Source organism: Pleuronectes platessa, chromosome 16 (genome assembly GCF_947347685.1).
Source record: "Pleuronectes platessa chromosome 16, fPlePla1.1, whole genome shotgun sequence".
NCBI classification, from domain to species: domain Eukaryota; kingdom Metazoa; phylum Chordata; class Actinopteri; order Pleuronectiformes; family Pleuronectidae; genus Pleuronectes; species Pleuronectes platessa.
In genome coordinates this window covers 10,071,194-10,098,671 of record NC_070641.1, presented here as the reverse complement: position 1 = coordinate 10,098,671, position 27,478 = coordinate 10,071,194, and the positions used below count along the sequence as shown (strand labels likewise).

The window sequence follows — 27,478 nt, the reverse complement described above, 5'->3', positions numbered from 1 at the left end:
GAGTTGCTCTGTGTGTGTGCGTGTGCGTGTGCGTGCACTCCGGCGTGTGTGCATGCCTGTGTGTTGCAGACGTCCCCGCTCTTTCCTCCACACAAGCTCAGCCAAGATCATCTGCTCAGCGTTCAGTCACTGTGATGGCAACGATGTCTCTACTTATCTGGAGTAAACAAGTTCAACTGCGGCTGGCGGTGGCATTTGGCCTCTGAGTGCTCTCCGTCCTGGCAGCGTGTGTGTTTTTGTGTGTCTGTGTGGGTGTTGGTTTGTTTGTGTGTGTGTGTGTGTGGAGCTGCTGCCGTTGGACGCAGCAACACAGAGCTCCGATCCTGAAGTCAACGGTGGCTCCACTCTGATTTGAAACCGCCCACCGCCGCAGGGCGAAAGCCACATTTCATTAAACAATGCAAATTAATTTCTGCAGGAAGTCAAGTGTGCTGCTAATTGATTGACTCACTGTCACACCCCCAAATAGAAGTCCACGACTCACGAGGCCCCAAGTGCCAATTTCACGCTAGCTACAGGGGTGGAAGTTGAATTATTAGCATGTTTGAAGTGAAATGTCAGGTGCTAAGAAAGAGACGCTTTTAATGGGACAGCTGTTAATCAGTCACTCATTAATGTTGTTGCATCGTGTTACATCCTGGGGGGGGGGGGGGGGGGGGGGGGGGGGGCTGTTTGTGATTTACCTTCTATCAGACTCTGCTCCTCATCTGCGCAGGGACAGACTCTCTGACCGAGCAGAGAGCGATGAGCGCAGTTGGCAGGTCTCAGGTCTGCTTTGGCCCGAGACAATTAGCTTCACAGTGAAGACTGTGCAGGAGCAGCCTGATGCTCTTTTGTCCCCCACCCCCACTCACCTCGTTCCCTCTGTCCCGCTTTACCTCGCTTAACCCATTTGTCTTTTCGCTGTGCATTCCTAGCGTCCCTCCTTCTCAGGTCGACCCAGCGAAGCTCTTAGAGTGGTTACTCACGGTCACTCGTAAATCTTCGCTCTAATCAGCTCCTGTACACATCAGCTCGCTGGGAACAGCCCCCCCGAGCTCAAGAAAACCATCTCATCAATAAGTGAAGAAGTAGTGCTGTTTGTGTGTGTGTGTGTGTGTGTGTGTGTGTGTGTGTGTGTGTGTGTACGTATGTGAGTGTGTGTGTGTGAATGTGAGTGTGTCTGTGCATATGTGAGTGTGTGTGTGTGTGTGTGTTTGTGGTAATTGACCCCTGTGCTGAAGTCTGTAAATCGTCTTGCTCCGTCAGATGGTTACTCATTCCTTTCACTGCTTGTTAGCAGCTTGTTTCACCCCAGCGCTGCATTTCACTGACAGAACATGGAATCCTGTGTTGATGCAGGATGATGTGTGTTTGCTGGTCTATAAATGCACGAATGATTACATTTTTAATTCAAATATATATGTTCTTGTCTCGGCTAAGATACTATTAAATATCATCATTTAATCCCCATAACAGACACGATTCATTCCAAAACCCCTAAAGCCAGATCGTCTCATTAGTTTTATGGTGCTGAGCTAAAGGTTTTGTATCTGTGGCCCTTACTTCAAAATAAGATCTAATAGTAAAAAGTAGATGCTATTTGTGACTCGTACACATCATTTGAAGCAAAGTTATTGTGTCGTTTTAATATTTGATAAGAATAATTTTTGTTGCTAGGACTTCCTTTAGCCCTTTTCTCTGTAAAACATTATGAATAGGCCTTGGTGGTGTGAAATCTGGTTGGAGGGATAAACAATCACTTGAAGAGATGGTTTGAATTCTGGACACTGTGACATTTCCCATGAATGACCTGCAGGAAGAGGAAGAGCTGCGGGTGACTATATGAGTGTCGCGTAGGAACATTTACACTCCTGCACACACATATTGTTTTGAACTCTCACATTTGTATACACATAATTAGATTTGTGGGGAAACCCTCACTGTACAAGTCATGACTATATACTGTCTATAAGGTTGAAGGCACTTCTCCAAAGTCCTTGGGCAGTAGTGCAGTCAGAGACCATCTCTCAGAAAAAAATTAATATTATATTATTATATTATTAGAGGTTTGATGTTGACCTACACTGCAGCCAGCCACCAGGGGGCGAGCCAGTTGATTTGGCTTCACTTTTAGGGAGCGGTCATGTGGCCCATCTTCATGTAAAGTCTCCGCCCCTGACTCGTTCAGCAGCGATGGTTTCCTCTCTGTTTGCTTCTTAACGGCTGCCATGGACACTGAGAACAGAGCCTGAATACTCAGTGCAGAGCTCCACCCTCCTGCCCGTGGCACTGGACAAGGTCAAAGTGAAACTTGTGTTTTGTGTAAACAGTATCCGGGTCATATGGAGTTGAACTTGGAAGCTGCTGCTGAATGTATTTCCCTTAGAAGGTTTCAAATTTAGCGTCAGCATCACAGAACTTGAGAATCTACAGCAGAGGAAGAGGGAAACCCAGAGTTCAACTGTGTGTAGCTGCAGTTACATCTTCCACATATCTCACATTACATTTACTGGACAGGAATCCAAACATTGTTCTTATAAATAGATTACAACAAGTCTATGAAGCATTAATACTTTATTTATTATCTATTACAAAATGTAACTGTGGCCCACTGGGGGTCTCTCAATCAATACAATAACAAAATACCTAGTTCAGTCGTGTCTTGAAGCAGCGTGGGATCATGGGAATTGTTGTCTTCACAATCATTGTCGATGAAAATCTACCTGACGTGACTCAGGCACAGGTCATCTTCTACGCTGAGGTAATGTATTGAAGTTTTATTTCACGTTACACAGCAAACAGCAATGATTAATTCTGATCAGTCACAAGTGACCAATACAAACAGTGGAAGGACAAAAGAGCAGACTGGCCAACTTGCTAACAATGTGTTTTTTCTTTTATGTCGTTTGCTCCCAAAGTCACAGCAGAGAAGCAGACATGATGCAAACAAGAGGCAAACTGAGGCGTCCTATTAACCTGAATTAAATCAGGAATTTATCTGGGTTTGAACATTGTTTGAAACATTGTGCAGAACTCAACAAATATATACTCTTTATACTATATAACAACAGTCTAGTAATTTTTTGACATTTTAATAAAGATTTGGTACATATTATGTCTTTAATGGCGCATTACCTACAACGTAAACATGGAAAAGGCCTGTGTTGTGAGAGCTCCTCTAATATCCTTTTAGAGGTTTTATATTGGAAACAATAAAACAACTAATTATTTGTCAATCGACATTAATTGCATGGCAACTTTTATGAGGATATAAATCATGCTCCTCAACATTAATTTCATTTTTCCCTCTTCTGTTGTGAAGATTTTTTGATTTTCTGATGTGATTCCTCATGGAATTGTCATATTTCACTACTTTCTTACATTTAATGGATCAAATGGTAACAAACAGATGGATCTACAATAAAAATTATCATTAGTTGCAGTCCTGAAGCCCAAAATCTTGAAGAAAAAACAACATCTACTGTGTAAGGGTTGGGTTGTGCAGCTGGTTTCTGGCTCACATGCGTCGGCACTGTATATGAGTGAACTCTACATGGAATGAACCATTATTCACATGCGGTGGCATGCCGTGGATGTGATGTGCAAGAAGCACTGGGTCTGCCCTTATGGTCCTTGATGGATACTGATGAGGAAGAGGAAGTGGAGGTTCTGGAGATGGGGGATGGGGACCGAGTGAGAACAGTACAGTGAGAGCACGAAGCGGGGAGGTTGGCGGAATGGTTCGGCGTATGTGTTGGGATTTGTGGGGGATGGTATTGAGCCGAGTCAACCCCACCACCACCGCTATCCCCCCCCTCCCACTCCTTTCAGATATTATAATACCTCCATACTGTGGAGCTGAGAGTTGGGAGCTGCTAACGTTTTCTGCCCTCAGTGCCAGACTGTGAACGGGGGATATTGCATGAGAGCTTTGTCTCTGCGCGGAGCTCGGTGCCACGGGCTGAATCAGGGCACTCCATTCATGCACTCTGTCCGATTTGGTCTCATTAGACTGTGGGCACCATGCGTGTTTAGCTTCCCGTTTGTGTCTTCCTGTGCAAATGTCTGTTTGTTTCTGTCTGAGTGTGAGAATTGATTGCTTCGCTTGCAGGGTTTTACTCTGTAACATATGTGTGCGTCAGGCGGAGGTCAGCATCTGTTACCATGTTTTTTTTGTTTTTTATTTATGGACATATGAGACCTCATATCAGGGAGGGAGGGATGGTGGGAGGGGTGGACTTCTTTTTGACCAAATTCAGTCAAAGATTTCCCAGCCCTCAGGCCAGTTGTGAAATCGACACACGCTTTACTGACTGCTTTCCCCTCACGATCGGCCTTGTCTCTAGAAAAAGATGGCTCCCCCAGTGCCTTATTGTTGAGGCTGCTTCGAAGCCTTGACCCGCAAATATTTAGTCTGTCTTTTTATCGTTTTCACGTCATACGAATGTTGAATCGCAACATGCAGACGGGCACGAGTGTGTTTGAAACGCACCATCAGCGCTCTCCTCTGAGTCACATCTCATCAGCGCTCAGCTCTTTGTATCTATCAGTCATTCAGACAGCAGAATGGCCCCTACAGTGTAGACTGAGGCTGGAAGCTGCAGCTGCTGCAGAGGCAGGGGACAGCACTCCCCCTGCTCCTCCACACACACACACACACACACACATACACACATATCGAGAGAGAGAGAGAGAGAGAGAGAGAGAGAGAGAGAGAGAGAGAGAGAGAGAGAGAGAGAGAGAGAGAGATGGAGAGAGCTGCTCCTCCCTGTTTGTCTGATGTTTTTGCTTTGCTTTAATAGCAAGACTCATGCCATTTAAATCTTTCGCTTCAATTCACTCAATGCAAATCCAGCTGCATAAGTGGGTTAGCAAAGTCCTTTACTGAAACATCGGCGAGGACAGTGAATGCAGCAGGCCCACAGACAGCTCAACCTCTTTCAGCTTAATGTCAGATTTTTTCTAAGTGATACATTAAACCAAACATGAAAGAGAGTGCTGTAATTAAGATTTGTTTTTCTTCACATAGAGCAAAAACTCTGAATCGGGATTTAAAAACATGTGTCTATATATTTTTGAATCTAGTGTTTCCATTATGATTATTTGTAAGGTTTCATTTCATATGATACCAAAGTATGGATGGAGGTTACATGCAACTAATGATGATTGCTATCAGGGTTGTTTTGTTTTATGTTTGCACTTGACAGATGCTTCAGATTAAGAGTTTTTTGCAAAGCTTTATGAATTATCATGCATAGACCATAATCTATATAAAACAAGATAAAAAACGTATGCGCTGTATGTTTGACAGGAGATAAATGTGATGAGTATGATTTACATTAGTTTGCACTCACTTTAGTAACTTAGATTATTTAGAAATAATCCATGAACAATAATATGTTAAAATGTATTAAGTACAAATAGTTTGTAAAAAAATAAAAATGTACCAGCATCCGCTTGTTTGCTTAATTATTTACTTTACTTATTCCTGTATGTATATGTATATATTACTCTTAACTGATGAGCAAAGATTTAGATATCAATTAGTAGGCATAAGATGTCACTTTCTAACAGGGGTCATTGTGAAATGAGGAAAAGGCAAAAGTTTAAAAAGATTAGAACAGCGCGATAAAATCCTGCTTAGAATTAATGTCACGTTTTACTACTTGCAATGTAAAAATCAAAATACTCCCTGAAGCATAATATTTCACACATTATAAATGGTATATTTAGCCGTATCATATAACCACAAAATGCTTTTAGCTAGTTTATTTTTACGGTTATGATGCCATAAAATGCACCAACATGCTTCCATTTCCAATATGCACACACACATTTAAACACACAGGGAGAAAGCATATATATTAAGTCCACCTTCATTTCTCCTTCCCAAATTTTACGGCGTAAACATATAGCTGAATACATTTTGGAGCCAACCGCGATATTTATACATATTTTGGACGTCATTCAAAGGAAGCCTCCTCGCCTTAATCCGTCTTTCCCCTGCCCGGCGTCTTTGAGCTCCCGTGGTATTAAAGATATGCTGCCGTAAATGAAGTCATCCCTAATCCCACATGTGCTGCACGGGCCCTGTGACGAACACTCATCAAGGTGAGAGTGCAGTCCGATTTTGAGGATATTATTAGCATGGTAATGGGGTTTTCGAAGACACAGAATGAGCGGGAGCAGCACACACTGTGCATCCAGGTGTGGGATGTTTAGCAGCAGCAGCAGCCTCAGGAACAAATATATCTGACAAGTGAAAACACATGTAATGAAAATCTGGCCGCTTCCCTGGAGATTGTGAATTATATGAATAGGAATAACACACATGTACAGCAGTTTACACACACACACACGTGCTTGTTCGCGCGCACACACACACACACATTCATTGGATTACACAAACATAAACACACACTTTCTGAGGTCTACACAAATGTAAGAACACACGCTCCGAGGTTTCCATAAATACACATTCACACACAAACACACATACACGCACAGACACACACATAACCTCTGCCCTCCAAACCTGTCACCAAAGGCAAGAATGCTCTGCACACACATAGACACACACACACACACACACGTCAAATATGCTCCATCCCTGCCTAAAGACACAACAAGAATCATCTAATTCTGAGTCGCCCTCAGTCTGACTCACTCACAACCACATGCACATACACATTCCCACACACACAAACACACAAACACACAAACACACACACACACACACAGACCAACACAGACACACACACACAAACACACACAAAGTCGAGTACACAGATATACAGAAGTACAACCACATTGCGGCTCTTTCCCTCAGAGCACTTTGCTTTACCAATGCCCTTTAACCTGCAGTTGGGACCGATTTGACTTCAAATTCATCATCTATTGTACAGTTATTGTACAATCAAGTCAATAGATTACACAAAACACACACACCTTCACTCACACACAGACCCTCAGACCGCACCTCTCACTGCCGTCCCTCCCCCAGCTTCTTCCTCCCTCATCCTCCTCCTCCATCCCGCTCTAATGAGATTTTGCTGGTGAGCCGCAGCCAGGGGAGATGATAGGTGCCTGCTACCATGTGTGTGGTTGTGTGTGTGTGTGTGTGTGTGTGTCTTGGTATGCATGATTATGTATGATAACGTACACATGCTCACAGAGATGCCCAAACGTCCGTTCACCTGAGGTAGCCCGTTTCTTCCGCGCTAATTAGAGATGCGAATCTGAAGGCTGATGAGTCGAAGGGTTTTTACGACACAGCCTGAGATGAAGTGTGGCTCAGTCTTGCTGGAGAACATGAATTATGAATGAATAATGTCAGTCCACAGCTTTACCAACTGGAAGAACATAATTAGCCGGATGTTTTCATTTAGCATTTACTGCAATGAGGTTTGGCAAATAAATGTACAAACTAGAGTGGCGGTCGGTAGAATGCATACTTCTGCCAACGCCCAACAGTTCCCTTGTGAAACCACATTCAAATTCACTAGATCCAGATTTTTAATTGGATCTGCATCACATTGCCAAAACTCAAACATTAGTCAAAAACCTACCAGATTTTTTTACATCCATGAATTATTCAATGAGAAATCTGCAAAAGTGTAGAAAAACGTCTCACAATGTCCCATTCTTTTAATTTGAATGTATTTGCACCAGATTTTAATGGGTTCTTTCCTGACCCACATCCGTCCATGAAGTTTCATGGAAATTTGTCCAGTAGTTTTTGCGTAATCCTGCTAATCAACAAAGAACCAAACGCAGATGAAAACATAACCTCTTTGGCCGAAGTAATAATCGATGGTCAAGTCAGAAACGATTTATTACAAATGATCATTAACTGTGTAAAAGAAAGAAGAAAATATTATGGGCGTGTGAGATGAACGGGAGATGTGCTGATATCGGACTCTACAATTATTTCAGCTAAATCTTAATTTTCCCTCTGTCAACTTCAAGCTGCCAACATTGCAAAATACAAGAAAAGCTCCATGGTGGCTAATAAAAAGTTACAAACCTTTATCAATAATCACTCAACACATTATTATGAAACAGATCAAGGTTGTGGAGAATATTGTTTCACTACTCATAAACAGAAATCAAATATTAGAAATAAAACGATGCTACCATCTACATGTAAAGTGATATCATCTTTTCACTGTAAGTCTGTGAAAACCTGTAAATCCCCTTTCATCTGGTTCCCTCAGCTTGTCTCTATATATAAAGCTATGCTTTGAAGAAAACTGTATTTACCAATGAATAGAATGACTCAAGAGTTAAGTCATTCGTTTTTCAGTAGATAAATACAAACGTGGTTAACGCTCCACAGGGATGGTTGTGTATAATGTGTTTCATCGACACACCAGTATTTGAAGAAAGGAACCACTTTATCTGCAGCCAAGTGTGAGCTATAAACACGCAGGCCTGACCATCTTTTAGATTACACTAAGGTGGTGGCTCCTCTAATCATGTTTTGTGGAGAAACATATTGAATATAAATGTGCATTAGAGATCTTCTAGGGTTTAATAATCCGTGGCTGCATCCTCTAAAATCTCCCCACGGAGCTGTGTAAGCTCCTAGATGCTCCTGTCCCTCGGTTTTCACATGCTGCACAGCTCGGTCCCACATGTAATGTTTATGTTGGTCATAAACACGAGCGAGGGACCTGTGGATCTGCAGTTAAACGCTCTACCATTGACCTACACCCCTTTTATACTGCCCTGGAACATCCGTCCTTTATCACCTCCAACTAGGACGTTAAGTCTTCATCTGCGTTTGTTTGTTTGTCTGTAAATAAGCAGGGTTAGGGATCAAAGTACATTTTTCTCACTTTCTTTATCATTATGAGATTTTTCCATCATTCTCATTGAGTTATAATTCATAGATCTTGATGATAAACTTCAGACATATTCATGAGTGTGTACAATTTCGTGCAGATCTAAATAAAAATCGAATGTATTTAAATGTGGCTTCATATTGGGACTGTTGGGCCTCGGTGGAGGTACACACGCTCTTCTGAGTTTTAAATACCTTCAATGTCATGTGACACACTGACTCCAAATCATATCAGATGTTATTACTACCCCAGACATATAGGACAAACCTCCATTATTAGATTTTAGCAAGTCCTCTAACTAATATGAACATTACTATTTAATAAAGACATCATTTTTTTATAAATATTCCATGTTATATGACCCACTGACTCCAAACAAACACAGCTCCTAGTAGGTTATGAATATTATTATTAAAAAAAGCATGGTGAGGTGTAAGTCTTGTCAGAGGGATGCATTCAGAGTGCCCTTCTACTTTTGGCTCTGTTCCATGCGGACCCACACCTACGAGGCCTTAGCACAGCACCACAACAAACGCACACACACACACACACACATTTGCCTTCACTCTGAACTGCAAACCGTCAGACTCTGTGTGTTTATGCCAGGGACTCAGATAGGCTGCTCATGTTTGTTTAGGACCATGAATCTTTGCCTGTGGACGCCTCCGTTCTCCCTGTGTTAATTAAATTTTGCTCCGTGGTGATTACCGACAAAAGTCAACAAGGATTTACTGTTCCAGAGGATATTCCTCACGGTCAACAGGGGAGATAAAGAGTTTAAGCACTGTTGTGCATAACATGGAGATAAATTTACCTAAGTCACACACTTTTTATTGTTTCTAATTATTTACTCAAGTCACCAGTAAACAAAAGAGATAAAAAATGTTTGCTGTTATTCTTTCATGATTGTTAATAGATGCCCTGCAAGAAGATTTCTCAGTGGTAGAGCGTTTGACTTCAGATCAACAGGTCCCCAGTTCAACTCTGGGTGCACCTGCAGAAAACCAATTACTAAATACATTACATTTAACCTTTTTAGGCACTATTTCTGCCAATGTAAAGTGATACAGCTTCTCTACACTGAGTTTTGAGAACTGCTGTTGTATTATTATGTAACATCTCAGCAGCCTCAGGTGTCAAACACTGTGCACCAGTGAGTCCTGAGAGTCCACAGGTTTCCGTTCCTCCACACGACACTGCAGGTAATTGTCCTGATAGATGCCCCCTCTCTGGCAGGGGAGTCAGTCAGCGGCTGCACATACATGGATCAGAGCCAGTCAGTTTTTACAATATAACAATTGCACTAAGTAAAGTTTACAAGAGCATTATGTTTAAACTAGGTACATGGAGCTACTGTTAAGTCACTGAATAGAGGGTTTACTCTTTGTTTTAGAATTACACTTTTCTAACAAGTTGCCCAGTGGTCCTTCTTAGACTTATGCATTTATCCTTTCCTGGCAGTGTATAATAACACGAGTGTTTAGTGGGCACCCAGAGTCAAACTGGGGACCTGTTGATCTGCAGTCAAATTCTCTTCCACTGAGCTACAACCCCTTATGTTATGCCAATGAGTGATTATAGTGGTAAAATGGCAAATACATACTATTGGAATGACACTTTATATTTATGATTACATAAAATTGTAGGTTAATATTTTTTTATATTATTACTATTACTATTGTTATATTGTGAACAACTAACTATAACTCCCTAGAAGTTGTTTCTTTTGAGAGTGACAATCCTTTTGAAGGGGGCACCCAGAGTTGAACTGGGGACCTCTTGATCTGCAGTCAAATGCTCTACCACTGAGCTATACCCCCTGTTATTTATCATGCTGCAAAAGGTATAGAATGATCTAGCGATGTAGGCTACAGCTTAATAAAGCTAAACCTCATACACAGTTCATATGATATAAAATCCAGCATTATTAAGTATGACTTTTCCACCATATCCCCTTGCAATACATGAGTAAGGTGGCGCATGGATATATACTTTTGGTGTTGTATAGATATTATCTTTCACTTAAAGGGGGCACCCAGAGTTGAACTGGGGACCTCTTGATCTGCAGTCAAATGCTCTACCACTGAGCTATACCCCCTGTATGACACATATCAGCATGTCTGTGTCTCAAACACATTGAACAATATGGCAGATGATGAATCGTCTCTTCTCTCTCTGAAGCATTTAAAGGGATAGTTCACAAAAAAATGAAAATTCCCTCGTTATCTACTCACCACAATGCCGACGGAGGGGTGGGTGAAGTGTTGAGTCCACAAAACGCTTAAGGATTTACTAGGGTAAACAGCGCTGCAGCCAAACTCAAAACAATTTAAATAACTGGGGACAACTACTTCAAATGTAAGAACAACAGAAAAGACCTCCATACTGCCCCTGTGGTGTCATCAAGCCCTGACATTTAAATTTGCCTTGAAATTGCTTAATTTACAGTATTTTGAGCCAAAATATCCTAGATACTGCAGCTATCCCAAGCTCTTTATCTTCAATGCACAAGTTGTGTATAACCTTTTTTCATTTGAAATTGACAATGCCTTCATAGGGGGCAGAGTTGAACCGGAGACCTCTTGATCTGCAGTCAAATGCTCTACCACTGAGCTATACCCCCTGTTCTTTATGATAATGCAAATAGTATTGAGTGATCTGGTATTGTATAGGCCTAATAAAGCTGGATAAATCTAAATATAGCAGGGTGTCTAATATACACCCTGCGGTGCGCCTCGGCTGGCGCCTAGCAGCTGACTGAGAACTGGTGCGGACCAGGGGAATCCGACTGTTTAATTAAAACAAGCATCGCGAAGGGCCACGGTGGGTGTTGACGCGATGTGATTTCTGCCCGACACTCAAAACAGGTAAAACTGAGGAGGGCTTGTTAAGTTATCTTGACTCACGCAGTGTAACTTGGAGTAAAAAGTATGAGCGTAGCGTCTGTTTAAGTACTTTATTCTCATTTGCATCGGCTCTATTCATCCGTCTCATGCACAGGTGACTAGGGAATTGACAACATACGTCATACACACAGAAGCCGTAACACATCTAATAAACGGGCAATACTGCTACCGTAAATCAATGAGAAGAGCGTTCTCTATAATGATACTTTAACAGGGCAGTTTTAGACAGGGTAAAAAGGTGCTGTTTTAAATTATCCTTGTGGTATTTTGACCAAAATATGTTACAGACATTTCATTAAGATCCCGAGGAACCATTTCAACTTGCGGTAAAATGGGCATAATATGTCTCTGTTAAATAAAGTTTAGTTAAATCAAAGATTGTTTCATAAATCTGATTCAATTTGTGCTCATTAAAAGATAAGAGTGATGAAGGGCTGACATTTTTTTAAATAGTGCTTTTTAAATAATGATTTAATTATTTTTCTGGCACAAAAAGGTGAATGAATAATAACAAAAAGAAAATAAACAAATATCGGTATCGGTATCGGATATCGGCCAGATTGTTATTTTAAATATCGGTATCGGTATCGGCCAAGAATTTCCATATCGGTGCATCCCTACTAAATACCATAAATAATTCACATGATATATAAAGTGATTACCTTTCATTTGATTGAGATCTCCATAATACTTCAAATAAATAAAGAGGTGTAAGTAATGATACTTGTGGTGTTACATATGTCTCTGTCAGTTTTATTAAGAGGGGGCACCCAGAGTTGAACTGGGGACCTGTTCATCTGCAGTCAAATGCTCTACCACTGAGCTATACCCCCTGTTCTTTATGATAATGCAAATAGTATTGAGTGATCTGGTATTGTATAGGCTAAATAAAGCTGGATAAATCTAAATATAGCTAAATACCATAAATAATTCACATGATAGATAAAGCGATTACCTTTCATTTGATTGAGATCTCCATAATACTTCAATGCTACAAATAAATAAAGAGGTGTAAGTAATGATATTTGTGGTGTTACATATGTCTCTGTCAGTTTTATTAAGAGGGGGCACCCAGAGTTGAACTGGGGACCTCTTGATCTGCAGTCAAATGCTCAACCACTGAGCTATACCCCCAATTCTTAATGATAATGCAAATAGTATTGAGTGATCTGGTATTGTATAGGCTAAATAAAAGTGGATAAATCTAAATATAGCTAAATACCATAAATAATTCACATGATATATAAAATGATTACCTTTCATTTGATTGAGATCTCCATAATACTTCAATGCTACAAATAAATAAAGAGGTGTAAGTAATGATACTTGTGGTGTTACATATGTCTCTGTCAGTTTTATTTAGAGGGGGCACCCAGAGTTGAACTGAGGACCTCTTGATCTGCAGTCAAATGCTCTACCACTGAGCTATACCCCCTGGATGACCACTATCAGCATCAATGTTTGTCAAAGACATTGAACAATATGGCAGACTATGAATCGTCTCTTCTCTCTCTGAAACATTTAAAGGGATAGTTCACAAAAAAATGTAAATTCACTCGTTATCTACTCACCACTATGCCGATGGAGGGGTGGGTGAAGTGATCGAGTCCACAAAGCACTTCTGGAGTCTCACGGGTAAACAGCATTGCAGCCAAATCCAAAGCAATTGGTTAATAGTATATGGGGCCCACTTCTTCAAACGTACAAAATAGACAGAAAACACCTCCATACTGTGGTGTCAGTGAGCCCTGACATTCAAATTTACCTCAAAATGGCTTCATTCACGCCATGTTTTTAGCCGGAATATCCTCTGGGATCCTCCTCCTAGTTACTGCTGCACTATCGGTAGCTATCGCAAGTTCTCTATCTTTAATGCCCAAATTGTTTGGAAACTGATAACCATTTTTAAGGGGGCACCCAGAGTTGAACTGGGGACCTCTTGAGCTGCAGTCAAATGCTCTACCACTGAGCTATACCCCCTGTATGACACATTTCACCATGTCTGTGTATCAAACACATTGAACAATATGGCAGATCATGATTCACCTGTTCTCTCTCTGGAGCATTTAATAGTATAGCGTCTTGCCTTTGAAAATATTATTTTGATCCACCTGCAGAGAAAGAGCTTTTTTGACGTTTAGTGTATAAATCCTATTATTTACAGGTAGCCCCTGATTATGAATGGAAAATATATGTTGAAGTAGTTTGTTACAAAGTTCATTCTTTTAAAATTGACAATGCTTTTATAGGGGGCACCCAGAGTTGAACTGGGGACCTCTTGATCTGCAGTCAAATGCTCTACCACTGAGCTATACCCCCTGTTCTTTATCATGCTGCAAAAGGTATAGAATGATCTAGCGATGTAGGCTACAGCTTAATAAAGCTAAACATCATAAACAGTTCATATTATTTAAAATCCAGCATTACTAAGTATGACTTTTCCACCATATCCCCTTGCAACACATGAGTAAGGTGGCGCATGGATAAATACTTTTGGTGTTGTATAGATATTATCTTTCACTTAAAGGGGGCACCCAGAGTTGAACTGGGGACCTCTTGATCTGCAGTCAAATGCTCTACCACTGAGCTATACCCCCTGTATGACACATATCAGCATGTCTGTGTCTCAAACACATTGAACAATATGGCAGATGATGAATCGTCTCTTCTCTCTCTGAAGCATTTAAAGGGATAGTTCACAAAAAAATGAAAATTCCCTCGTTATCTACTCACCACAATGCCGACGGAGGGGTGGGTGAAGTGTTGAGTCCACAAAACGCTTAAGGATTTACTAGGGTAAACAGCGCTGCAGCCAAACTCAAAACAATTTAAATAACTGGGGACCACTACTTCAAATGTAAGAACAACAGAAAAGACCTCCATACTGCTCCTGTGGTGTCATCAAGCCATTGATCCACCTGCAGAGAAAGAGCTCAGTTCAATCTTTTAAAATTGACAATGCTTTTATAGGGGGCACCCAGAGTTGAACTGGGGACCTCTTGATCTGCAGTCAAATGCTCTACCACTGAGCTATACCCCCTGTTCTTTATCATGCTGCAAAAGGTGTACACTTATCTGGCTTTGTATAGGCTCAATGAAGCTAAATAAAGCATACTCTAAACAATGCACACTATATAAAGCGTAGTACACTGATGAACAAACAAACCATTCAACCATCACATGCTTATATAAATACTCCCGCTCAGCACAAATGAATGTCCACCAGCATGAAACAGCAAAGTATGAAGTGGACATGTCACTACAAAGGCAACTGTATCATTATATGACTTCAACTTTAAACAACAGCCGTTTGATATGTGAGGGAACCTACTGATCTACAGTGTTATTTTTTCACTGAGTCTATAATGCCCGCGCACTGAACTAAGACATTCATACTGTCGCTGTGTAAACACGAGAGACAGCGGAGGCAGCCAGAAGTGAAGAGGGAACCTCCTGACCCGCTGTCAAATGTTTAGCCAATGAGTTTCACCAGTGGTCGGGATGTGTCTACATCTTGGCTCATATGTTCCAGTGGGGGCCTCTAACGCAGCCCGGAGAATGTTGTGTTCTTTTAAAGGAGACGATGATGTCAGTGTTTCTTCCCTCTAGTGTGTTGTGTAGGTTTTTAGTTATTGTAAAAGATCTGCATAGAACATTCCCAGTAAATGGAGTTCATCTCGCCCACAGCTCTTGAAACACCCCCTCAGCAGTCCGGCCGATACTCCCACATTATTGTGATCACATTTGCTTAATGCATGTCGAGCAGCTGACCTGCGGCCTATAGAGCGAGGTAAAGCAACAGAGGAGGCCCACATTTCCTACATGTGCTGGAAGAAGTTGACCAATCGCAACAGTGTGGCCCTCGCGGCCGATCACATTAGACTGAGCTTGATCGAGAGGGGGTCCTTGAAGAGACAGGCTGTAAACAAGTCTTTCAGACAGAGGCTGAAAGAGGAGCTGCAGCAATGGACCAGTAGGAGGAAAGTGATGTGTTTAGTGCAAACCTTTTTGAGTAATAACAATTTTTTTTGTTGCGGTTAATTTTTTCTCACAATTTATCATGAAATGCCTCACACTTCAGTAACGTATCAATTTTATATTGGCTGATAGTAAAATGTTTACATCATATTCGCAGTAACATCTACTCTCCATGTAAATTATGTCAAGTCAAGAGGTTTGGTTTGGTCCCATTGGTCCTTTTGTTTTTTCTCACATGATGTCGAAGCAGGATGTTCAGAAAGGACCCAACACTGAGTAAAGTTAAGTATGGGAAAGTATTTGGAGTTCAGTCAGTAAACTTCCTGCTTCTAATCTTGGAAATTCCTGACCACCCGAACACACCATGGTGTCTTCTTCTTTCCCTGGACGTTACACTTAAACTTTAAGTCCCCGTTTCATGATGACACTGCTGTCTCGGGCTTAAACGCACATCAGTCGCCACTCGTCAGTGCACAGCTCTGAAATTGAGAGATTTCTGAGTGGAGCCATATTGTAAAAAAAAAAAAAAAACTGACAAGAATACAAGTGGAAAATCTGTCACTCAAACATCTTCTTTAATAGCTTGGATGTTTACATGGATGATACACTGTCAAATGAGCCAAATTATCTTGGCTTATGCAGACGGCCTGAAGGATTATGGGAGTTTAGCAACAACCGATCTCCTCTATCCATCTCTTAGCAGTGTGACTCATGACACAAAGATGTAAACATACACAGTTTTTCAAGTATATGTACTCAGAAGATTTTTCGATCCAAATTACTTATCTGCATTATGGTATTTTTTATGTATTTCTTTTAATTCTGTATTTACCTGATGACATGTATTTCTGCACTTTACCCTGAGCAGCATAGTGTTTCCCTACCCTCATATGGATTTTCACCAAACTTGGGAATATCAGGGTCAAGGTCAATTTATATATTCAGTTAAAAAATGTTTGTGCAAATAATACGGCCATAGACACCACAACCTTTGAGTGATTTGAAAATGATTCGCCATCATATGATACCATATGAGAAGTGCCGGCATGGAGAAGTTTCAAGATGTCAAACAAAATATCATTCTCGAGGTATCCCTGCGTCCTATAGTGCAACAGACACAACCTAAAGCTGCATTGCTCCTCCCATATAGTGGTAGCGCACATAATGTTGTGCAGCATGAATGAAGGCCGAGATTTATGCACTGAAGTCTGAACAAGTTGTTTTGTACATGAGAGGATATAAGACCTCGGTTTAGCTATGTGCCAAAATACAAATCGGTAAAACTCTATATTTGTGTATTTTACCTTTTTATCTCCGACAATCTGGGATCAGCTCAATGACATTGTCTTTAATTTTTAATGCTTGAAGACAGATACAGAGTTTATCTCACCAGCTGGCACTGCATTATTAACGCTGGTCGCTGTCAAGCTGGTCGTGTCTGTAAGGGAGCCAGCCGATCGTCCCCGTGTGTGCACCACAGACAGCTGATATGAATCGTCTCTCTCACGCTGGACTCAAGGCACCGAGCATTACGATTATAAGGTGGCACCTTTATAGCTACTGCAATATTGGTTATGTAAAGTAGTTGTCTTAACTATTCATCATAAATTCAAGCAGTGAAACGCTCATGTGTTCTCTGCATGGATGAGTGACGAGACAATCAGCCCCTGGGCAAAGACTTGTCTCTATTTCAGGTGAAGCAGAACGCTGAGATTCACTAAAGCACAAAATGACTCAGTGATGCCATTTTCGGGTTATTTTTCATCTTGGATGTCATTTCATTGACTTTCAGACCAAAAAATATTAAACGTCTCATTCAGAGGCTCTGACCCAGGAGCCCCCTGACTCTTTTAGGGCCCCCTCTGCCCTGTACACTAGTACTGACATAGTTATAACAACAGGAAGTGAGACAATAAGAGCAACAGAAAGCCAAATGTTGATCTTAAGTTTAAATACTTCTTTTAATTATGATGTTTCTGGAGCTTGGTCCCCACCCACAATGTAATTTTCCAGCTTCTCCACAGTGGGAGCATAATATATATATATTGACAGTAAGAAGTTGATTGTGTTTAGAAGAATATCTAGTTTGAAAGGTCTTCATTTTGTTTTCATTTCCCCAGATTGTTGAGAATGAATGTGTAGTGTGATTTGGGGAGTCGGTGAGAGAGGAGAGCTGCTGTGGCTGAAGTGATAGTGTGGACAATCTCACACAGATTTCTATACAATGTTACTTAATAAGTGAAATAGTGTGTATTTTGGGTTCGGACAGGAAGTGGGGGCCTTTTAATCTGCTGTCAAACTCTCACAGCCACAGACAAGAGCTTTTAGTTGAATTGACTGTGAATAACTGCCACCATTCCTCCTTAGAGTGTGTGTTTGTGTTTGTGTTTGTGTGTGCTTGTGTGTTTGTTAATGTTTTTTTCCGATGGTTTTGAATGACCATTAACATCATTGTCGTCAACACCAACATTGACACCATCATCACATCTGCAGTAGTTGCCCATAAAAAATAATGTAGCTGAAAAAAATCTCCCCATAAAAGTGCTCCCATCAGAAGAAGAAGACGATAACGTCAAATGATTCAAGGTTATTACCAAGATGACGTCTCCAAAAAAACCATTCCACTGCTTATCGACTTCACATTAATGGGGGGAAAAGCTGGACATTAAAGGAAAACACATTTTAACATAAACTGTGACTTTGACTTTGAGCGACATGATATGAATTTAAAGAGGATTTACGCTCAGCACACGATCTGTGAAATTTGGTGATAGCAATTGGTCCGCTCAGAGGAGCGAGATAAGAAAAGAGACGGAGATTGCGCGCATGCAGTCGTAATTTGAGCCACGACCGCTGGTGAGTGGATTTGGACAATATCAAACGGACATCTTTTATTGTTTGTAGCGCGGCGTGATTATGACTCCAAGAGAGGCATTAGGGAGGCAGCGGAGTGATGGAGTGAGGAGGGCACGAGGAGGCTGAGAGCGATGCAGAGGATAACGATGGCTCCGTCTTCCTGCAGGCGAAGGCTACGGCATGTGTGGCTGGCATAAAACATTCAGAATAGCCAGGGTCAGCTGATTATTAGGATTTTTCCCAACTTTTTATCTCAGAGCTCAGTGTCCTCTCATGACTTGTTCAACTTTTCCAAAGTAGCGTTGGTGTTTCTTTTTCCAAGTTGGCAGCTCGTTGGGCTCCTTCTCTCAGAGCCCCAAATCCTCTGGCATTCGTAACAGGCAGCCTGTTGGGCATCAATTATTTGTTATACTTTGTCACAACGGACTCGGTATGAAACACATTGCCAGTTCTCTTTAAACGATACGGAAATTAGAGCAGAAGTAATACTGGATTTTTTTATATACTGGATAAAGAAATAAGCACGTAACTTATCTTGATGAGGATCCAATAAATTTATTGATGATTTATAAAAAAAAAAAAAAAACAGAGACCAATGTTTTTTGTGATTTTTTTTCTTTCCTCGACTTTTCTCTTTTCATTTGAGTTGGCAATAAATAAAATGTCAGTGATTCACGGAAGTTATTCCAGTTTATCCTGAGGGGGGATATAATTATCTGTATCAAATTTTATGGCAAAACATCCAACAGTTGTTGTTCAGATCAGCGTCTTTAGGATACATCCTCCGGGGATAAAGAACATCTGTGCAAACGATCTTTGCAAACCATCCAATGGATTGATTAATAATGAAAAGTGATAGATAGGCTGACTGAAGGACTGATATTTCACAGACATTTGTAAAGTGCTCCCTTGGCAAGAGACAGTGTCATTTAACTATCACAGTTGCCGTTTCTGTCCTGCAATCTCTAGTTACTTATTGGCAGACACAAACCACTATTAATATGTTGGACATAATCTCTTATTGGTCTTTTATTGCTGCACATTTATTTATTTTATCTATATTTTATCTTTTTGTTTTCATTATTACCTCCACTTAACGGATTAGCTCTAATCTGTGTGAAAGGATGGGGTAGGAGTAAAGGACGCACCCATGCAGGTCTGGGGCCAGAATTATTTTTCCCTTTCTTTAACATTATGAGATAGGACTGATATCTATGAGTGTGGGAAATTTGATGCAGCTTGATTGACTTTAAGGGAACTGATGCTTCTTGTTGGAGGAATGCTATGTATTAATTTTTTCTCAAATTGCTATTACAGCATATAAATCTATTTTACTCTTTTTAATTGTCAACATTTGTCTTATCAGTCAAATGTAAAACACTTTCAACTACAATAACCTGTATGAAGGATGCTTTACACATAAAGTTGAATAGATTGATTTGCAGTGAATAAACTTAAAGATATTTCTTTAGGGTCTCCCATCTCCATGTAGTACATGTGGCCCTTTTAAATTCATAAATTTAAGACACATTATAATAAGGCCTTAAAACACAATGGCCAGATTTCGAATTGCTGCTCTTACCCTGTCCTGAGAGCCTCAGCCTGTCCGGCTCCTCGCTGGTGGCCAGAGGGTTTAGTATCATTTACCTCCAAACACAATCCATTTCCCCCCCATCCTATTACTGTCTGTCAACCCCGGGCTTCCCCTCCCTCCTCCCCTCCAAGGGGTATTAAAAACCACACCACCACCACCACCACCACCTCCTCCTCCTCCTCATCGTGAGCACACATAATACAAACACACACCCATCCATCCCCACCCCCAACCATGACCCATTTTGCGGGGGGGGGTTGTGGATGATGGGGTAAGTGAGGACCATTGTGAGCGCCGAGGGGAGAGAGGAGCAAGATGCTCTGCCTCCCTCATCCCTCTGCCTTTCAGGAAGAGCTCACACTTGGTTGGGCACACACACTGAGGCTCTTCGCGAGAGATCGGCCACGAAGACGCGTTTCTTTTGTTTTCAGATTTTTTTGTTGTTGTCTGGATGCCGCTGCCGATTTCAGGTCAGGGCTTTTTGATATCAGCCGAGGTTAACGGGCATGTAAAGGAGGGTAAGTGAGACGAGCAGACGGAGATGAGGGGCCTCAGGCTGGGAGACAAAGGACACCTGGCACCTGGGAGAGAAGGAGTGAAGTGAGTACGCTGCTTCATCACTTTGCTCTGCAGCTTGTGTTCGGTTTGTTTAGGATCTGGTTTTTTCAAAGAAAATAATCTGATCAGGTGATTCAGGAAGTCACAGATATTTACCAGGTCTCAGGACAAGTTACATCTCTAACTCTAAACAGTAGTTACTTTTTTCCTGCATGATGCTGAATAAAAAAGCACAGATGCACACAGGGAGGCTGCTCCTGCCTCAGAGAATCTCCTCGTAACATATGGAACCAGTTCAGCGTTATGTTTCTCCCCTTCGGACACTGTTAATTAGGGAATTGTGAGTTTCCCAGGAACGCTGGGGAACAAATGCTCCTCCGTAACTCGCCTCCCTGCTGCAAAGTGAAGAAGAAATATCTTATTCATACATCTCAGCCAGGTCTTCCTCCTCTTAAGAGTCTGACCACACAACAAAATAGCAGTTTCTACATTTATCCCTCACTTCTAACGTCTTCTGATCTGCATTTCTTTATGTCTCCTGCAAGTCGTTCTATAAGCCAGGGGCCCCAACTGGGGTCCACTGTCAAAACAACTCCTCTGGAATTTAGTGTCTGGAGTATTTGTGTTTCAAGGCCACTTGCATTGATGACCCCGCAAGTAAGTTTCCGCTCTGCATTGGTGCGTGTCCGTTTAAATACATGCACCACACAATCTGGTGGAGATTAGTCCTGTGAAATTGATATGATTAACAACTCTGATAACCTTCTGCGGCTGAACTTAATGCAAAGTCACTCTCGGCATTTATGTTCTTAATCACTACAGGGACTCTTTTGAACACAGTTGCTGCTCTGTGGTGGGGGGAAACAGGACATTTTGATAAGAAATCCATTTTTTCAGCTATGTTGAAATTTTTTTATTTGAACATCTCTGAGTGATTAACCAAAGAGCTTATCTAGCCCTTCAGAGCGCGAGAAGGGGAATCACAGAATAAGAAACCCCTTGTGTTTTTTAAGCCGGGCATGTGCTGACGGCCGGCCCTCCAAAGCGCTTTTATTGTGGTTATCTCCACACGTATTGTGATTTTCACCAGCTTTGACCTTTTCTATGGCATGAATTTTTTGCCGGTTTTCCTTCGGGGGGTCTCTTAGCATCAAAGCGGCCACGGTTTACCCTACATGCGATGATCCAGGTGGTTATGCGGACAGATGTCTGGCCAGCAACTGTGTGAGCAGATTAGTTTGATCCATGCAGACTGTGTGGGACAGGGGCAAGAGGGAAGCCTGTGGATGGCACTGGGCAGAGCAGAGGGAGAGGGCGCCGCGGCAGAAACCCCCTGAACAAGAACAGTCAGAGCAACGTCAACCCTAAAAGAACCTGATCCGAGGTTTGGGCCTTTCCTCTCATAGATCTCTATTACCTTTATTGTTTTCTTTTTGTTTAAAGAAAGCATTACTACCTCTGGTGCCTTGTGAGATCAACTTCAATGAAATAATAATGACAGCAAAAAGGCCCATGTGTCGGGATCATAGGGATGTCAAAATTTATTAAGTCATTTATTAATCTTTGAATAGTTTGTAAAAACTTCATTTCCCGAGGGGCCCTCAGACAATGGACCTCATTGTGCCTGCACTTTCTATCTCTTCCAATTAATTATTCCCTACTTTGTCTTTTTTTTTTATTTAAATAAAGGTGTTTCCTTTTTGGAAGATTAAGCTTTACAAAGCAGAAAATTAAATCTCTGCACGCACACGGCATGCAGCCACTTTGATATCAGCAGCGAGGGCGGCTTCAAACTCCGCCGCTGCACATTTAGAAGTCGCAGCTTTGGTCTGGATCTTCTCCGATAACATTTTTGTCGAGTATCTTTGATATAAAATGTAATAAATGTGACTCCTTTTACGCAGATGGAAGGTTTTTTGCAATGAAGCGACGTAATTAACTCTCTCTGTTGAGTTCTTCTTTTGCTGTCTGACTTTGCTACGCTGTTGGCTAAGTCATTTTACATTATCTGTTAAGATTGATGCTCAGCTGTAGTTTTAACAACAAATTGTACAACCTATTTGGAATTAACAATTGTGAAGTTTATTTTGAGCCATAAGTTGGTTTGACAATTCTTACTTTGAGCCCAATATATGCAACAGGACCGTATTATTATTGTATTGTTATTATTATTGTTGTTGAGCTAAATATCCTGCCTTACATGAAGACCTGGAATCTCACAAATTTGTAGATTTGATAAAAAATACTTCTTATATCAGGGTTATATTATTTCTATACATGGACAGCGATAGTGGGAAATAGTAAATATACTATTGCCACCATAATAAAAACTAGTTACAGGGAAAATGAGAAAACAAATGATCCTCCTCTATTTTTTCACCTCATAATATTCAAGTTTTAAAATTAATGAATCTACTGAAATTTTTATCAGCACACGTATAATGACAACATAACACTCTGTTTACTGCACAATACTGCTCTCTGGGCTTTTTAATATTGAAAAAGCAAACGGTTTGATGTAACATTCAGTGTGGTCACGTGAAGGGGAAAAGCTTTTCTACCGTTATGATGATGGAGTGAAAACAGTCGAATCATGCAGATCGTTAAAAGTTGCATACGAAACCACTGGAAGTAATCAAAATCACATAAAAGTGTAAAGTGTACAAAATGAGGAGTGTTTTAAAGGCAGCGGTCCAACAGCAGATCAGCAGCACCAGGAGCCAAACCAATCTGCAGTGGGCGCTGAGATTTTAGTTTCATTGGAGTAAGATCTATTACAATCTCTGTAAAAACACTAAGAAGAATAAGTTAGTGGTGATTAGCACGATGGCGAAGGCGAGTGAGGGGATGGCGACCTGAAGCCTGTGCTGACATTCAGACTCCGCAGGGGGGGGGGGGTAGCACATCTCTGCTCTGAGCTGGGTCACGACTGCTGCATCTGGAAGGACGTTTGATATAATGAAAGCAATAAGGAAACGAGCCGATACATTAACACTATCTGCACTTGCTTGAAATTCACGGACCAGACAATGCATTTATCAATGTTATGTATGGTAATGGTTTCAGGTAGCAGTTCAGTGGGTTTCATCCGTCTTTACGTTTGTATGCTTCACTTGATTAAAGATCCTCCAGAGGCAAATAAATCTGTTAATCTTACATATACTCATTAGAGCGCTTTTTCTACCATTTACAGTAGATTCATTATCCAGACTGCCGCTGGCCTGTGCTCATTAATGTGTGTGTGTGTCTGTGTGTGTGTGTGTGTGTGTGTGTGTGTGTGTGTGTGTGTGTGTGTGTGTGTGTGTGTGTGTGTGTGTGTGTGTGTGTGTGTGTGTGTGTGTGTGTGGCACTAGGTATACTGTGTCTGAGCTTGAATATGGAATTCAAACAGTTTAGAACCAGAGAGAGGATAGGGAACACGAAAAGGATGTTTCAACTCACCTTCACAATGTGTGTTCAGTAACAGGGAACAGACTCTATAAAAGCTTTTAACTCAGGCTATTAGGATGATGACCACTGACCTTTGTATATCTATATTTTCTTCTATGATTATTTGACCTCTCCCTGCACTTTTGCAAAGTGAACTCTTGCGTGTACTGGTATCATATAGTTTGTCTTTGTATAGGATACTGAACATGTACACAGTTCATCTACATATAGTGACCCATATATAATGCTATCAACAATATTTTAATATGTTGATAGCATTATAAATGTATATGTTACATGTTATATATTTATAATCTTACTAATTTTTGCATGAAATTATAATAATAACTTAAATTACAATTATTATTTTTTACAATCATCTACAAAACATCAATGAAACAGGCCATTTTAATACAAATATTTTTTCAACCAGAATACCACTCATTTTCTACGTTTTTTTGTTTGTTGTTTTTTGTCTCGCCAGATATTTGGCTCAACCCACATGTGATTACGACACAGAATATAACAAATACTACAAGAGATTAACACATAAATACACCAAAGCAAAGGAAAACCTTGGTTAAATAGGTGTTAATGTGGAAAATCTAAAGTCTAGAACCTGATATTCTCATCTCAAAGTCTTTGTGACCATTTATGTATAAAGAAACCCAAATTAGTGTTCATCAAATGGAGCTGATGCCATTAAAGTTCAAACATGACAAACTATACAGAAACCATGACCTTCTTCCATGTACTTCCACCTGTTGCTGTGCAGAACTCTCCTAATTGATACATGCAGTCGCAGCATCTCCCTGTTACGCAATAACAACCACCGTCCACCTGCAGTCGTCCCGAGGTGGTCCTCATTCCCCCGGTGTCCCTCCCCAGCTCGTGGCCCCTGCAGCTGCAGTGCCGCGCTCCCATGATGGGTCACTACAGTGAATAAGGAGCACCTCGTCTAACCTCGCTTCAGTTTTTCCTCATAGTCACGCTGCTTTTCTGTGTGTTTGTGTGTGTGTGTGTGTGTGTGTGTGTGTGTGTGTGTGTGTGTGTGATTGTCTGGATGTGAGTCTCTTTGGATCCCAAGGGAGGAGAAGGCAGTGACTGCGGGGATCCCTCCAGTGACATTAAGCTTAGTTGTAACTGTCTGTTTGACTCAAAGCACGAGGTCGTGACGTGCAGAATTCACTCCTTAGGAACTGATCTTGTTGACCTTTGACCTTGTTCTGTTTGGTAGGGCTACCAGCAATGTCACCGGCTCAGATGTATCAGAGACACTGACGTTTTGATGTCCCGCGATTACACAGGGATGACCTTTCGGGCCTATGACTATAGAGCCATTGATCCCGAATGCAATTCCCTTTCAAAGCTCATTAGTCTCCCATTATGTAAAATCCCTGTGAGACTACACTGGAGGGAGTTTTCTGTGTATTTTTCTGACTTTGATTTGTTTTTTTGTTTCTTTCATGTTTTCCTCCAATTTACTGTTCATTGTTTATATCAAGGGAGAAAAGCTGCCATGGTTTGTCTGGGTGCTGCTGCTGAAGCTGAGTCACCCGGCACAGCTTGATGCACAGAGTCAGCTTCCTACACCCAACTGCCCCACAAGCGCTCACAGAGACAAATCGGATGAGAAAGCAAAATGCCAGGTTATATGTGCCTGTTGTAGCGGGAGTATTAGGCTCGGGCCGAGGTGTGCTGTGTGTTAACAACAACACATAAAGCAGCAGCTGGAGCGTCTCTCCTGGTCAGGAGGGAGTGTGACAGTTCTTGGAGCACAAGCTGGCTGTAGGAGCTCAAGGGATCAAGTTCAAGTACTTAACACGATTTTAAAATATGCTTCAAACATATTTCTTATAGGAAAGACTTGACTGATATTTAATATAGTTACCTTCAGTCTTTTCTGTTCTGCGTTGTTATGGTCTGAAGGACTTTGTAACCCTATATTAGTGCCACAGATGTAAAGTGTCATCATTCAATTATTATTATTACTACTATTATTATTATTATGTTAGTTTAAAAAGTGTATACAATGTAGAATCTATTTCAGCAGGCATAAATATCATGAGGTCTTTGGTTTTAATGTTTGCCGTATTTTTTGAAAAAACACATACAGAACATACAGACAACAATATGTCAAAGGAATTAAGGTTAATTTGAACACAGCCGAAGCAAATATGGTGCACATATAACTATTTTAACAGATCTTAACTGTCAGAATCAGATTCATAGAAAACTCCAGATAAAGAACAAAAAACAGAGTTTCAAATGAAGGAAATGGAAAACAACGGGCAAAATATATCAGAATCAGAATCAGAAATACTTCATTAATCCTCCGGGGGGATACACATATTAATACTTAAAAAATTATTTTCTCCAAGAATGAAGAAATTAAAATTGAAATGGACGGTGACAAGTGAGCAAACCCTTGGGAACAAAACATGTGTCCTAACGAAATGGAGAAAAAAAGAGAACAATAAATATTCATTACCCACTGCTCATACTGAAGTGATAAAAGTACAACATTAGCTGGCAACGTAGAAAAACGGAAGAAACTGTGATAGTTTCAATGAACATGTGTGTTAACCCCCCCCCCCTTTGATTGACTTTGAATATTTCTGCTAAAGGACAACTGTGCAGCCCAGTGAGAGTTATGTAAAAAATAAATGATGTAGTGCAGGAAACGTCAGACAGAGCTCGACGGTGGAAGGACACTGCTCTGACTCTGTGTGCTCCTCCGTGGGCTGCTTCTTCATACATGATCGTACTGATACTGATTGTAGGCACCGTGCACTGGAATCTCCCAAGGATTCCCGACATCCTGCTCCTCTAGCTCAGGCATGGCCTTATATGGTCAGAATGATCAATACCCAGCACATGTTTCACAGCAAGGCTTGCTCAAAACGTCCCCGCCCTCTCAGCTCGTCCTGGAGACACAAAGCAGGACTGGGAGCTGCTGCCTGAGACGTCTCCTCCAGCTCCATTTCCTCCGGCTCACTCATGCTATAAGCTCTCCACCTGCTTGGTAAGGATATCGTCCCCTGGAAGCCCTCTAAACCCCAAACCTAAGCTAGTATTCACGGCTGAATTTTCATCTGCGTCTAGCGCCATAGCAGCTCCATGAGTGAGGGGGAAAGTTCTGTGGAGGTGTCATACTCATCCCTCAAAGCCGCCCTAAGGGACAGCAGTGCTTGGGTTCAGCTCCACTGCCGGAGCTAATGTGGGTCTGCTGTCTCCGCGCTCCAACAGTTTGTGCCAGTGCCACCTGCTGATTTTGCTGGTTTGGGAGGACTGCCTGGAGCCCAGACCTAACCTACATAGGCAACATA

At 41.3% G+C, this 27,478-nt stretch overlaps 1 protein-coding gene and 9 non-coding genes across 10 annotated transcripts in view; 1 reads left to right on the top strand and 9 right to left on the bottom strand.

Annotated features, from left to right (window-relative positions):
• The window catches only part of gjc1 (gap junction protein gamma 1), a 49,457-nt gene that overhangs the window by 15,895 nt on the left and 6,084 nt on the right, over positions 1-27,478 (top strand). The gene's annotated exons all lie outside the window — the stretch shown is intronic.
• On the bottom strand, positions 10,577-10,648 carry trnac-gca (transfer RNA cysteine (anticodon GCA)). The gene has a single exon. It is a non-coding gene; the product is annotated as a tRNA-Cys (tRNA).
• Positions 10,855-10,926, bottom strand: trnac-gca (transfer RNA cysteine (anticodon GCA)). The gene has a single exon. It is a non-coding gene; the product is annotated as a tRNA-Cys (tRNA).
• trnac-gca (transfer RNA cysteine (anticodon GCA)) lies at positions 12,496-12,567 on the bottom strand. The gene has a single exon. It is a non-coding gene; the product is annotated as a tRNA-Cys (tRNA).
• trnac-gca (transfer RNA cysteine (anticodon GCA)) lies at positions 12,797-12,868 on the bottom strand. The gene has a single exon. It is a non-coding gene; the product is annotated as a tRNA-Cys (tRNA).
• trnac-gca (transfer RNA cysteine (anticodon GCA)) lies at positions 13,098-13,169 on the bottom strand. Its single transcript has one exon. It is a non-coding gene; the product is annotated as a tRNA-Cys (tRNA).
• Positions 13,643-13,714, bottom strand: trnac-gca (transfer RNA cysteine (anticodon GCA)). The gene has a single exon. It is a non-coding gene; the product is annotated as a tRNA-Cys (tRNA).
• Positions 13,982-14,053, bottom strand: trnac-gca (transfer RNA cysteine (anticodon GCA)). The gene has a single exon. It is a non-coding gene; the product is annotated as a tRNA-Cys (tRNA).
• On the bottom strand, positions 14,260-14,331 carry trnac-gca (transfer RNA cysteine (anticodon GCA)). The gene has a single exon. It is a non-coding gene; the product is annotated as a tRNA-Cys (tRNA).
• On the bottom strand, positions 14,703-14,774 carry trnac-gca (transfer RNA cysteine (anticodon GCA)). Its single transcript has one exon. It is a non-coding gene; the product is annotated as a tRNA-Cys (tRNA).